The 14,515-nt window shown below is 40.0% G+C and overlaps 1 long non-coding RNA gene across 2 annotated transcripts; it reads left to right on the top strand.

Annotated features, from left to right (window-relative positions):
• The first annotated feature begins 3,543 nt into the window (after window positions 1-3,543).
• Window positions 3,544-8,411, top strand: LOC109494591. 2 transcript variants are annotated; one of them, XR_002149561.3, is made up of 4 exons: window positions 3,544-4,152; window positions 5,444-5,570; window positions 5,993-6,154; window positions 7,143-8,411. It is a non-coding gene; the product is annotated as an uncharacterized LOC109494591 (long non-coding RNA). The 2 variants fall into 2 exon arrangements; XR_006590472.1 differs by having other exon boundaries at window positions 3,545-4,103.
• Window positions 8,412-14,515: the final 6,104 nt, after the last annotated feature.

The following is a 14,515-nucleotide window of genomic DNA, read 5'->3' as shown; positions in this document are numbered from 1 at the left end:
ATTCACCTAGTTAAGCTAGTTCCTATGCTTTTTTTGAAGTTTGAAGTCTAATGATTTTGAAGTCTTAAATCTTTAATAATTTGCATCTGTTATATAATGATGTAACAGGGAGACATATGTCAAAATCTTCCTGTGATTGAGGAGATAGTCTCTTCTTTTTCCTGTGAATGTCTTAATTTTGCTGACTTGTAAATTTTACAAGGAACAAAACTCCCCATAAACAAAATGGGTCCATGACTTCAACCAATAATTGGCTTCTCTCCCCAACTATTAAGAGTTTGATGGAAGTTCCACAAGTCACTTATTTGCTTGTGAACATGGGAGTCCATGCTAAAATCTCTAAAACCAACATGGTTGGTTGTTAATATTATGTAATACAGCATAATCTATATACATTACCTTCTGAAGATCCCCAAATATATCCCCAGCACTGTGCTTTTTTTAATGTGCAGGAAACAAATTCATGGAATGATTTATAATAGGATTGGATTCTCTTTTCACATCTATCTGGGCAAATTCCAGGCATTTAAAACTGAGGATGCACATTGTAAATGTAATCAAGTAAAGAAATCTATCGAAATAGTCCCTTTGTGTCACAATCAGAAAGAATTTCCCCTAGTGTCAAAACCAACATTTGTATAAATGTGGGAAAGTTTTGGTCCCTTCTTTGTTGATAAAATATCACAGTTATTACCAAAAAAAAAAAAAAAAACTACAAAAGTAATGAACTTGGAAAGTCTTTAGGATAAATCTTCACTAGTCAGAAATTCAAACTGGAGAGATCTTAAAATTATACTGAATGGGGCACTGTATTTAGCCAACAAACATTACTAAACACCAGTAAATAAGTGCCTCAGAGACATCTTGACAAAAAATGTTTTATTTATTTTTTGAGAGAGAACCCAAGTGGGAGAAGGATGGGGGGGGGGGCGGTGGGGGGCGGAGGATCTGAAGCAGGCTCTGTGCTGATAGGTTGACAGCAGTGAGTTCAATGTAGGGCTTGAACTCACAAACCACGAGATCATGACCTGAGCTGAAGTCGGATGCTCAACTGACTGAGCCACCCAGGTGCTGGGAAATCTTAAAATGTCATATATGTGGCAACATTTTCATTCAAAACGCAATCCTTGTGGGATAATCACATTATTAATTTTGGAATGAAAACTTAAGAATTTTATGAGTAATGATATTCAAACCTTAGTAAATGTTAAGTGATTCAAATGTAATGACCATCAAAACTATAAGCACTACTTACATGCATAATGCATGTAAGGAAGAAAAACCTTACAAATTTAACATATTAAAAGTCTTTATCCAAAATGAAACAGGAAAGAAACCAAATTGCTAAACTATAAAATAATTTTCTTCAATGAAAACATGTTAGTTACTATGGATAAAAAGTAAAGTGAATTTGGCAGAAGACATGAACAGATATTTCTCCAAAGAAGACAACCAGATCGCCAAGACACATGAAAAGATGTTCATAATCACTTACCATTAGGGAAATGCAAATCAAAACTACAGCGAGGTATCACCTTACACATGTCAGAATGTCTAAAATCAACAACATAAGAAACAACAGGTGTTGGCAAGGACGTGGAGAAAAAGGAGCGCTTATGCGTTGTTAGTGGGAATGCAAACTGTTGCAGCCACTGTCAAAAACAGTATGGAGCTTCCTTGAAAAGTTAAAAATAGAACTACCCTATGATCCAGCAATCACACTACTGGGTATTTACCCAGAGAATACAAAAACACTAATTCAAAGGGATAAATGCATCCCTATGTTTACAACATAATTATTTACAATAGCCAAGATATGGAAACAGCCCAAATGTCCATTGATTGGTGAATGGATAAAGAAGATGTAGTATAGGGGCACGGCTAGCTCTGTCGGAAAAGCACAGAACTCTTGATCTCAGGGTTGTGAGTTCAAGTGTTATGTTAGGTGTAAAGCTTACTTTAAAAAATTAAAATATAATAATAAAAGATGTGCCACACACACACACACACACACACACACACACACACACACACACACTGGAATATTATTCAACCATAAAAAAGAATGAAATCTTGCCATTTGCAACAACATGAATGGAGGTAGAGTGTATTAGGCTAAGTGAAATAAGTCAGTTGGAGAAAGACAAATATCACACGATTTAACTCATGTGTAATTTAAGAAAGAAAACAAAAGACCAAAGGGGAAAAAATGAAAGACAAACCAAAAAATAGACTCTTAATTATAGAAAACAAACTGATGGGGGTAGGGGGTGCCTGGGTGGCTCAGTTGGGTAAAGATCTGACTCTTGATTTCAGCTCAGGTCATGATCTCAGGGTTTGTGGGTTCGAGTCCCGTGACCAGTTCTGTGCTGACAGTGAGGGGCCTGCTTGGGATTTTCTCTCTCTCCTTCTCTTTCTGCCCCCTCCCACCCACCCTTTCTCTGTCTCTCTCAAAAATAAATAAATAAACTTTAAAAAATTAAAAAAAAACAACTGATGGTCACCACAGGGGAGGTGGATGGAGGGATGGATTAAAAAGGTGATGGGGATTAAGGAGTGCACTTGTCCTGATGAACACTGGGTGATGTATAGAATTACTGAATCACTATACTTTACACCTGAAACTAATATTAACACTATATGTTAGCTAAGTGGAAATAAATGGCAAACTTTCACTCCATTTTATGGCCGAGTAATAGTCCATTGTGTATTTATGCCACATCTTCTTTACCCATTCTTCTATCAATGGACACTAATCTGCTTTCCATACTCTGGCTATTGTAAATAATGCTGTTATAAACGCAGGAGTGCATGTATCCTTGTGAATTAGTGTTTTCCTCTTGGTTGGGTAAATACTCAGCAATGAAATTACTATGTCATAAGGTAGTTACAGAATTAAATTTTTGAGCAACCTTCATACTGTATTCCATAGTGACTGCACCAGTTTGCATTCCCACCAACAGTGCAAGGGAGTTCCTTTGTCTCCACACCCAGCCAAGGGGCTTAGTGTTTCTTGTTGTGGAAATATATATATTTTTAAGTTCATTTATTTTCAGAGAGAGAGAAAGTGCAAGTGGGGAAGGGGCAGCGAGAGAGGGATAAAGAGATTGTTCTGAAAAGTTTTTGAGTTAAGCGATTGTCACTTTGATAAAATGTAAACTTTCAACACAAGCGGCCCGCACAACTCTAAAACTCTAGGGGCGCCCCGGGGCTCGGTCGGTGGAGCCTCTGACTTCGGCTCATGTCATGATCCCCCACTGTCAGGCTCCGTGCTGAGAGCTCAGAGCCTGGAGCCTGCTTCGGATTCTGCCTCTCTGTCCCTTCCTCCTCGCACTCTGTCAAAAATAAAAATAAACGTAAAAAAAAAATTTATTGGTGGGAAGGGAACAGTCTTGACCCAGAGAACACAAAGCATATTCAAAGAGTGGGAATTTCCAAAAAAAGACACGCCCAGGGATCGGCACCCAGAGAAGACCAGCACGCCTCTCCCCCCGCCCCCGCACATCTCGCCCAGAAGTCTTGGCCTTGCCCTCAAGCCCCAGTCCCAAGGAACAACGCGTTTCAACGGGTGCCTAAACAGTCCGCTCAGGTCACCGCCCTGTCAAGGCCCTCCGGATACTCTCAGTCCAACGGCCATATTTGTTTTCCTCCCATTACCGGAAGCGCCCCTCCAAAGCTCCGCCCCATCCTGCCTCCAGCGTTTGGGCCAAGGCGTGGCAGGTGCCTGCGTCCACTCCGTTGCCCGAAGCGCTTCACCTAGGCCCCGCCTCAACCCCGCCCTCAGCCTTTCCGCGTCGGGGCCTGGCCAATAGATACACCCCGCCCATTACCGGAAGCATTCCCTCCAGGCCTGTCCCATGCCCGATCCTCCACCTGCGCTCTTGCGCAGTTATTGAACGACCCGGAAGCGAAGGTCGTATCGACCTCAGTGGGTTTTGAACTTTCTGTTTTGTACGTGAGTGTTTCCAGTCAACAGTCGCACACGCCCAGCGTCTGGGGTCTCAATACGAGTTAACGTCCCCTGCCCCGCGCCCCCTACCGCGGTGAATGGCGTCGCGGGCACACCGAACCGTGCTGGCGGCGCTGCCCGCGCGGGGTTCCCGGTTGGTTTCGGTTCGGATCAATTGAAATTTGCTGTTTTGAATTGAACAGGTGGGAAACAGAATTACAGAACTCCTGCTTATATGGCTCGCGCATTTTATAATTATTTGCATCATAACATAGCTTGCATTTGCAACCTTAATCAGCCAGAGGGGAGAGACCTGTTTCAGTTATGGGTCACCCCCTTCTCTTATCCTGGGATGGCATGAAGGAGGTGGACTAGAGCAAGAAATTACTGAATCGGGCACTACATGATGCTTTTTAAAGCACTATCAAGTGTTTCTTTTCCTTTTAAATGGATTTAATTTTTCTACCTCTCTCGCATTTAATTATTATTATCTTCTTAAATAGAGGTAAATGTTAGTGTATTGGATACCTGGTGTTCTGTAAATCATCATTAACTTCTTCAATAAGCTTTTTTGACTTCTCAAACCAGCCCTTATTGTTCTTTTCTAAATAGGACGTAGTTGCAGTTTTTAAAGCTTTGACCCCAGAAGACATTAGATTAAATGAAAATTGCTGATTAAAAATATATATATTTTGTGTAGTTAAGATGAGCAGCTCTCCATTCTTTCTACTTTTTGTCATATGTTAGAACATTTTTTCTAATCAGTGAATAATTTTACTATTTCACTGTGCACTTGGTGTGTCTATGATCTAGACAGTCAGAACCTAGTTTAGTAAGTTAGTCTAATATTGCACAACGTTGTCTTCCTTGATGTGATTTGTCTATGAGTTAGGTGTCAGCTTTGAAGTAGATGTTCCCTCAAGTCCCCCTTGTCCATCGTCTGAATATGTTGAAGGTAGGCTGGGTTGACTTGGAACTTTGTTCCAACAGAACCCATCTATTCATGGTCAGGAAATGTGCTCGGAGCTCATTTCCATAGCTGACCCAAATGTTAAGCAGCAAATCTCTGTGTTCATCATTTTATATGTTTAAAACATTTCCCTATAAATTCCTGGAAAAGAGGCACTAATTGTTTGGGAGTAATGTGACTAAAACCATGAAAGAAGTTTCTTTGGTCAGGCATATTGTGAATGATGCTGGAATTTTGGAATGATACTGTCTAGAACTTGCATATAGTCTACCATTTGTTGAAGTCTTTTACTTGTGTATTTTATCTGGCACAATATTGTAAAATTCTCCATAGTTTAGCTGATGGAAATTCTCTGATGTAAAATGTAACAAAGCAAATTCAGGGATTTGTGGCTTGTTTAAAATATTTTATGTACTTATCTGATTACTCACTTATAATTGACTCTTATACCTCTCTCCTCCTCTCATTTTTGTATAAGAAGTACTCTCCTGATGGCCTCTTGGTGAAATGTGCTTTCATTTCAGGAACTGTTGACATTCAGGGATGTGGCCATAGAGTTCTCTCAGGAGGAGCGGGAGTGCCTGGACCCCGCTCAGAGGGCCTGGTACAGGGATGTGATGTTGGAGAACTACAGGACCCTGGTCTCCCTGGGTGAGGATAGTTTCCCTGCAGAGGTTGGGAAATGTTCTAGGCTACCTTTGTGTTTCTTTTGGGAGGCGCTTGAGAGTCCCTGCCCTGTTTGACTGAGAGTGAAGCCCTGTTGATCCAGAAATGAAAAGCCTCACAATGAGGTGTCTGGATTTCAGGTGCCCCCTTTCTTCCAATGATGTGCTCACTATATGCAGGTTAGTGGTGGCGCTAGAAGTTGAGGAGACACAGGACTTTATGTCAAAACTTTAAAACATCGGATTGCCTGGTTTTATTACTGTACTCTTGATTCAGTAGTTCCGGGAAGAGAGCTGGATATCTGTATTTGTCAAACATTCAAGCATTTGGAAGAAGTAGGACGGTCACTGAACAAGTCTGTGAAATGCTATTCACAACCCACCTGTGTTGAATGTCCTTGGTCTCAGCTGTCCAGGAACTGGGATTGGTTTATGGAAAAGCTGCAGGACATCATCTACCGGTTTCCATGTCAGCAAGACCCTCTTTCTGAGCTGAATACCATCTCCACTGTGGAGGAAGGAAGAGCCTTGCACGGCCAGGAGTGGGGTGAAACTAGCGGCAAAACCCAGGTGGGTGGGAAGGTATCAAAGATGTGAAGGCAAGTGAGGGTCAGATGGCAGAGAGGAATTGACTCCCTGAAATGTTGTTTGGGACATTCTCCCCGGGTGGGAGAGGTGTTTGGAAAAGAAGAGTTGATCTCTTGTGGGGTCTCAAAGGAGGGTGTTATTCTCCTCCTTCACCCTCTTCTTGGCGTGTGCATGTCTCCTGCCCTCCTCAGTGGTAGTGCAGCTCATGGCGGCAACAAGGGCAAAGTCTTTGTCACGACCCAGGCATGCCCTTCTCTGCCCCCAGGAGTCCTTACTGGTTCGACCTTGGGGAGCACACGGAGGGCTGTTTGTAAGGGGCGTCTTCCTTCGTTGCGTCTCCTTCTCTAGTCAGTCACACAGATCTTAGGTGAGGCCCCCTTCGTCCTGACTGTGGGCCTTCTCCAGCTTGTATCCTGTTTCATGTGCTTGAGTGACCTGTCATGATGAGAACACTCTTTGCATCTAGGGCCAGAGGCAGGTGCGTGGGCTGTCCCAAGCCCTCTGCCTGCTCCATGCCTCTGCCATTTCTTCATTTCCACTTTCACGCTGTAGGGGCATGTGTACTGGGAATGGAGTGATTGTTTCAAGATTATTACTCAGCAATGTTGTAAAGACAGTGTGTGGCGGGGGGCGGTTGGGTGGCGGGACCTTTGTTTGATCCCCAGTCCTTCATGGGGACCATATCTCGGGCTTTGGGCCATCAGCATGGAGTCTGTAGTCAGACCCCAGATCCTATTTGAACATCCCACAAAATCTGACCCCGTTTCCTTACTCTCCTATCATTTCTTTGTATCCAACATGCTAGTCCACCTTAGTCTGGGAGTGTGGGAAAACCTTGGCTCTCCCTGATTTCATAGTCTCCTAAGTTTGTGTGGTTTTGCCTCTGAAACTTTCTTGGTTCTGAAATACACTTCCTCATCATCTGAACTTTTATTCTCGCATTTTGTGCTGTGATAACCCCACCCTTTAGGTGCTGGACATCTTGTGTGGTGAACTCTGCCATGAGGAGTTTTACTGGGTAAAAGAACATTCTGCATGGAGAACACTTAGATTTAGATGTCACAGCACCATCCTACTAAGTGGAGTTGTGCCCCCAAAGCACCTGAGTAGAGTGGTGAGTGTGTTCCAGGATGCTGGCATCTAGTGTAGCATGGGAGCCTGGCGTAGGGCTCCAGTGTCCTTCCAGTTTTTGGAGTGTCTCAAAGGTGTCCCTTGAGGGCACTGGGGCGATGGTGATAGAGTTCACTGAGGATCATCCCCCTTGATTTGGCATGAGCAAGTACAGGAATTTATTGTGAGGAGATCATTGCCTGTCTTCATAACCCCATCTATGAGACTGTTGACCAAATTATTGTTCATGCAACAATGTTCATTCCATGTGTATGCCCTTGTTCCTTCTTCAGCAAATAAGATTTCATTTATTGTATTGAACGAATTTATGAGTTCTTGATGCCTACATTATTGACCTCTACCCTATTTCTTTTGTTGAAAATGCTGTTTGCTTTGTTCTTCAGCTTTCCGTGTATTATAAATGAACTTGTTATTTAAATATATAATCATTGGTTATGTATTTTTTATGACACCCATAAGTGTTCTTTGTTTTGTCATTGTAATTTGTTGGGCTGTTTGACCATGGAATGAATATTATTTCATATAATTATAATTTGTTCCTGGATGTTAAGGGTTATGGTGGAGCTGTTGTCCAAAAACCTATAATAACCTCTAGAATTTGCTAAAAATATCATCATAGTTACTCTTCCTTCATCTGTTTTGCTTGAGTTAATACTTGTCTATTAACAAATACTTTCCCATGTGAATGAATTTGGATTTTATTGGATATCTGGAGAATATTGTTATTGTTATAGTGACTGTATTTGTCCCTTAAATAGAAAGAAATGTATCCATAATTTGTTTTATAAGATATTTCAGTTTCTCTATAGTATATTTTAAGTTTTCTAAACATAATTTGTTGGATTTTGTATGAATTTTACAGAGCTTTTTATTTCAGTTAAAATGTTTTATTTTAAAAATCATCTCCCTACCTAGGTTTACAATGTAATTCTGGGTATACTGAACTAATCGTTAAATATCTAATTTATTTAATAGGAACATAGCCAATATCTTGCATTTCATATAGTTTTTCATCACTGTTACTTATGACACAGATTTCCACACAATTTTTCATGTTCTGGGAATCCTGTTATTCATTAATTCATAAAGAGTGCTTTGTTCTCAGCTATTCTCTTGTTCTCTGGCTGTTATTTGTTCTTATGTTGTTTGTCACCTCTGCACAGCCACCTCCTCCATTGATTTCCTGGAACCGGCAAATACTGTTTTTGTCCTTAACTGCTACTCATAAAACCGCCTTCATTAGAAGTTATTCCTTGCTCTTAGTCACGTGATCCTTAAGGTCCTCTGTTGTCCACTGATAATCTTTGTGAAGTCATGATTTGTTAATTTTGGGCAAGTGTACATTAATTTTCATTTTTTCATGAGAACTTTTAGTTTATCGAAACATATAATAAAAACCCTCCTCACCTCATCTCTATTTCATGTGTGGAATTACATGAGAAATCCAGTGATAGAGTATCAGGGTATTAGGGAAGGCCAGCTTAAGAGACACTTATTTTTATATGTTACAAACACACTTAGCTTCAAAATTTTCACATATTAAAATTGGAAAATACCTATTTTTACTTACTCATTTATTCTCTTAGATTGCTAATGTTCATTTTTATTTTTATTATTATTTTTAAAAATTTATTGTCAAGTTAGCTAACATACAATGTATACAGTGTGCTCTTGGTTTTGGGGGTAGTTTCCCTTGATTCATCACTTACGTATAACACCCAGTGCTCATCCAAAAAAGTGCCCTCCTCAATGCCCATCACCCATTTTCTCCCTCCCCCATATCCCCATCAACCCTCAGTTTGTTCTCTACATTCAAGAGTCTCATGGTTTGCCTCCCTCCCTCTCTGTTTGCAACTATTATTTTTCCCCTTCTCTTCCCCCATGGTCCTCTGTTAAGTTTCTCAAGTTCCACATATGAGTGAAAACATACAATATTGGTCTTTCTCTGACTGACTGACTTCACTTAGCACAGAAGACATCCAGATGACCAACAGATACGTGAAAAGATGTGAATATCACTCATCATCAAGGAAATACAAATCAAAAGCACACTGAGATCCCATCTTAACACCAGTCAGAATGGCTAAAAATAACAACTCAGGAAACAACATGTTGGCGAGGATGTGGAGAAACGGGAACCCTCTTGCACTGTTGGTGGGAATGCAAACTGGTGCACCTGCTCTGGAAAACAGTGTGGAGGTTCCTCAAAAAATTAAAAAATGGAACTACCCTACGACCCAGGAATAGTATTACTAGAAATTTATACAAAGGATACAGGAGTGTTGATTCATAGGGGTACATGTACCCCAATGTTTATAGCAGTGCTTTCAACAATAGCCAAATTATGGAAAGAGCCCAAATGTCCATCAACTGATGAATGGATAAAGAAGATGTGGTTTATACATACAATGGAATACTGCTTGGCAATGAGAAAGAATGAAATCCTGCCATTGGCAGCAACGTGGAAAATACCTATTTTTTTTTTAATTTTTTTTTTTCAACTTTTATTTATTTTTGGGACAGAGAGAGACAGAGCATGAACGGGGGAGGGGCAGAGAGAGAACGGGGGAGGGGCTGATGGCTCAGAGCCTGACGCGGGGCTCGAACCCACGGACCGCCAGATCGCGACCTGGCTGAAGTCGGACGCTTAACCGACTGCGCCACCCAGGCGCCCCAGAAAATACCTATTTTTAATCCATTGTGAAATTAATCACTTAGATTGTTAGCTAGTTAAAAAAGAACATTTTATTATAGTGGAACTCACATAACATAAATTAACCATTTTCAGGCGAACAATGGCATTTAGCGTATTTACCAGTTGTTCAACTCCCTCTGTCTAGTTGTACATTTCCATCACTCCAAATTAACATCCGTTACCCATTAAGCAGTTTTTCCACATTTTGCTCTTTCCCCAGTCCCTGGAACTACCAGTCTGTGTTCTGACTCTGTTTATTCTTTAGATTTCCCCTTTTCAATATTATCTTGACTCTCCAGGGCCCTTTGCAGTTTCATATGTAATGGATCATGTTTTCTATTTCTCCAGGAAAGGTTTTTGGAATTTTCATACTGCGTATATAAAATTTCTAGACCTCTTTGGTGAATATTACCATCTTAAAAATATGAAATCTTCCAACCCATAAAATGTGGAATGTCTTTTCCATTGATTTAGGTGTTTCTCTCAGCAGCATTTTATGCTTTTCAGTCTATAGGTCTTTTACCTCCTATATTAAGATTATTTCTAGGTATTTTATTTCTTGGATGTTTCATCATATATGGAATAATTGTTAACATTTGCTTCCCATATTGTTCATTATAGTGTAAAGCACAACTGCTTTCACGTGTTGATACTCTTTCCTACAACTTTCCTGACATTATTAGGACACATCATTAGAGCAGGTTGTGTGTGTGTGTGTTTTATGGAATTTTTTATATATTGGATTATGTCACCTGGACATAGAGATAATTTTTCTCTTTCTTCCCTAATGTGTATTTTTAAAATTTCTTTCCTTTTTTTGGTCTTATTGGTCATATAGAACTTCTGGTACATTGCTGGATAACTGATAAAAATGGGTATTCATGTCTTATTCCTTATCTTGAAGGGAAAGTGTTATTCTTTCACCATTGATGATGGTATTAACTGGATTTTTTATAATAGACCTTCACTTCTGTTTTTAGTATGCTGATGTTTTTATCATGAAAGAGAGTTCTGAATTTTTTCAAATATGCTGTAGACAATGAGATGATTACGTAAGTTTTTCTTTTTCTCTTTTTACAAGAATCAGATACCTAACCAACTGAGCCACTCAGGTCCTTTTTATTTTTTATTTATTAAAACAAATTTTTTTTAACATTTATTTATTTTAGAGAGACAGAGCATGAGCAGGGGAGGGGCAGAGAGAGAGGGAGACACCGAATCTGAAACAGGCTCCAGGCTCCGAGCTGTCAGCACAGAACCTGATGGGGGGCTCGAACTCACAAACCATGAGCGAGATCATGACCTGAGCCGAAGTCGAACACTTAACTGACTGAGCCACCCAGGTGCCCCTCACCTAGGTCCATTTTAAATGTTATTGCATTTATCCAGCTAAAATAAGGGCTTCATATTTTAGCTGAAAAATCAGCTCTGGAAGTTATTGTGTGTCCTTTGTACATGATGCTTCTCCCTGCTTTTAAGATTCTACTTTTACCTTTGTCTTTCCACATACTGATTATGCTTTGTCGCAGTGTGCATCTCTCAGGTTTTAATTACATGTTCACTGAATTCTTAGATTTGTAGGTTCATGTCTTTTAACAGTTTAGAAATTGTCAACCATATTTCTCCTAATATTCCTTCTGCCTCCTTCTCTTTCTCCTTTCTTTGAGGGACTCCCATTGTTCATATATTGGTCCCCGTGATGTTGTCCTGCAGGATTATAGTCTATGTTCATTTATATTCGTTCCCTTTGTGCCGCTCAAACAAGGTAATTTCAACTGATCTCCCTACCAGTTTGCTGAATCTTATCTCTGCCTCATTAAATCTGTTATTGAACCTCCATGTGAAATTTTACTTTTCAGTATTTTACATTTCAAGTATTTTACATTTAAACTTGAGAATGTGTTTAGTTTCATCTTCCACCTTCTACCTCTTTACTGATACTCTGTTTATTTAAATGCTGATTTCCTGATTTCTTTTTAATTCTTTGTCCATCATTTCCTTTAGTTTAAATAGTTGATTTAAAGTGTTTGTTTAGGAGGCTCCTGGGTGGCTCAGTCTCTCTGTGTCTCTCAAAAATAAATAAACATTAAGACAAAAAATTAAAAAATAAAGTGTTTGTTTAGTAAGTCCAGAGTTTGGGGTTCCTTAGGGCCAAGATTTGTTATTTATTTACTTACTTTTCTGTATGGGTCGTACTTTATTATTGTGTTGCCTTCTTTGTACCTTCTTGTTAAAAACAGGACATTTTCAATGCTGAAACTTTGGAGATAATAATATTCTCCCTTTCTAGGGTTTTTTATGTTTCTTATGTTTGCTGTGTATTTCTCTTCTCAACAAATTTTGTGTGGTGTATTTTTGTTGGTGTGTGTGGCTGGTGAAGACTTTGATTCACTTCTTAGTTAACTAAGTGATTCAACAGATTTCCTGAAACCACTGGAGCCAAATACAAACAAACTTTCCACACTTTATAGATGCACTGTATGTGTGTGCTGGAGAGTGCACGAAACACACAGGGTAGAAGTTTACGATGGTGCTTTACCCTTCACTTCTGCTTGCCCAGAATCTGATGGTCAGCAGGAGTGTAAAAGTTTAGGGGGGCTTCCCATGTCTTTTCTCATATGCCTGGTTCTGGGCATGCCTGTAACCTTCTAGAGTCCCTGGAATATGTAGGGGATTTTCAAAGCCTTATTCCCCTGTTTTTCTCTGAGTTTTCGTTTGTCCCACTGTTTGCCCCAACTGTTACCCTTGCCCTAGGTGGCAGTGGCTACTACACTTACCTTTAAATGTTTTTGACAAATGGCCCTTGGTTATCACTTCCACCTAGGTAAAGAGCCGAGGTAGGCCAAAGAAAGGCCAGCACTTTATGCCAGTTCAGGGAGCCAGCAAACAGATTAATGAAACAAATGACTAGCCACAATTCTTTAAAGGTCCTGTCTCCTATGGCTTGGGAAGTCTGTACCCTTGCAGGCTCCCATCTTCAAGGTCACTTCCTCATTGGGGTGCAGGGCACAGAGCTGGGACAAGTTAAAACAGCTACCATTTTCTAAAGAGTGTGTCTGGTTGTTGGAATCCTGTGATTAATTTCCAGAGGTCTTATAAAGTTCATTATGACAGTTTTTGCTAGTTTATGTCCTGCTTTTGTAGAAGAAGGTACATATGGAGTTCCTTTCTTTGCCATTTTGATGTCACAGTTCCTCATTGTTAGTGTCTATAATATTACATATTTATCAGAATTTCTATTTCAAATGGGAGATTTCAACATATTTTCCATTTATGATATTGTGTGCTGCTTCTGAAATACAACCTGTTTTTTTCTTATGGGTGAATTATTTAAAAATCTAAAGTCTCTATATATTTTTATAAACATACATATTAATTACGGCTAGATTTGTCTGGGGTTACAAACATGTTTTTTTTTTTTCATGATTAATAATTTTTAGCATATATTATGGAATATAAACACAGAACACTGATTATTACATTGCAATATATCTATTCTGCATGGATGCAGTTTTATAGTGAGTATACAGAAGAATATACTGTTTTCTTTTTTTTTTTTAACGTTTATTTATTTTGGGGACAGAGAGAGACAGAGCATGAACGGGGGAGGGGCAGAGAGAGGGGGAGACACAGAATCGGAAACAGGCTCCAGGCTCTGAGCCATCAGCCCAGAGCCTGACGCGGGGCTCAAACTCACGGACCGGGAGATCATGACCTGGCTGAAGTTGGACGCTTAACCGACTGCGCCACCCAGGCGCCCCTATACTGTTATTCTTAAAGCTTTGATTTTTAAAAAAGTTTACTTATTTTGAGAGAGAGAGAGCATGTGTGAGCAGGAAAGGGGCAGAGGGAGAGAGAGAATCCCAAACAGGTTCCATGCTGTCAGCAGAGACTGACGCAGGGCTCTATGTCATGAACCATGAGATCATGACCTGAGCAGAGATCAAGAGTCAGATGCTTAACTGACTGAGCCACCCAGGTGCCCCTTAAATTTGTTTTAATGTTTTAATGTTATGTACAATACATATTTGATAATTAGGTTTAATGTCTATTTTTCTTTTTTAAAAATACTTTTAAAGAAAAGTTTTAATTGCTTAAAATATTTATTTTGAGAGACAGAATGTGCATGAGTGCATGTGAGTAGGAGAGGGGCAGAGAGGGAGAGAATCTCAAGGAGTCTCCATGCTGTCGGCACAGAGCCTACATGTGGCTTGATCCCATGAACCATGAGATCATGAACTGAGCTGAAATCAAGAGGTGTACACTTAACTGAGCCACCCAGGTGTCCCTCTATTTTTGTTTTAAATATGAGCCACCTTCATGCCTCCTGTTGGTTCCTGTGAGCTTTGGGGTGACTGTGGAATTTGAGTTTTTAGGGGTTATAACTTTTGATCACAGAGTATTTGTAAATAGAGTTCCTTGAAAATAATTTGAACTGAGTGTAATCACCCTTTCTTTATTGAGGAGTCTTATGCCCTTTGCGTTTCTAAACATCTGCATACCATGGTTGAGAAAGG

This window comes from Felis catus, chromosome E2 (genome assembly GCF_018350175.1).
Source record: "Felis catus isolate Fca126 chromosome E2, F.catus_Fca126_mat1.0, whole genome shotgun sequence".
Classification (NCBI taxonomy): domain Eukaryota; kingdom Metazoa; phylum Chordata; class Mammalia; order Carnivora; family Felidae; genus Felis; species Felis catus.
This window is presented reverse-complemented; position numbering and strand designations above follow the sequence as displayed.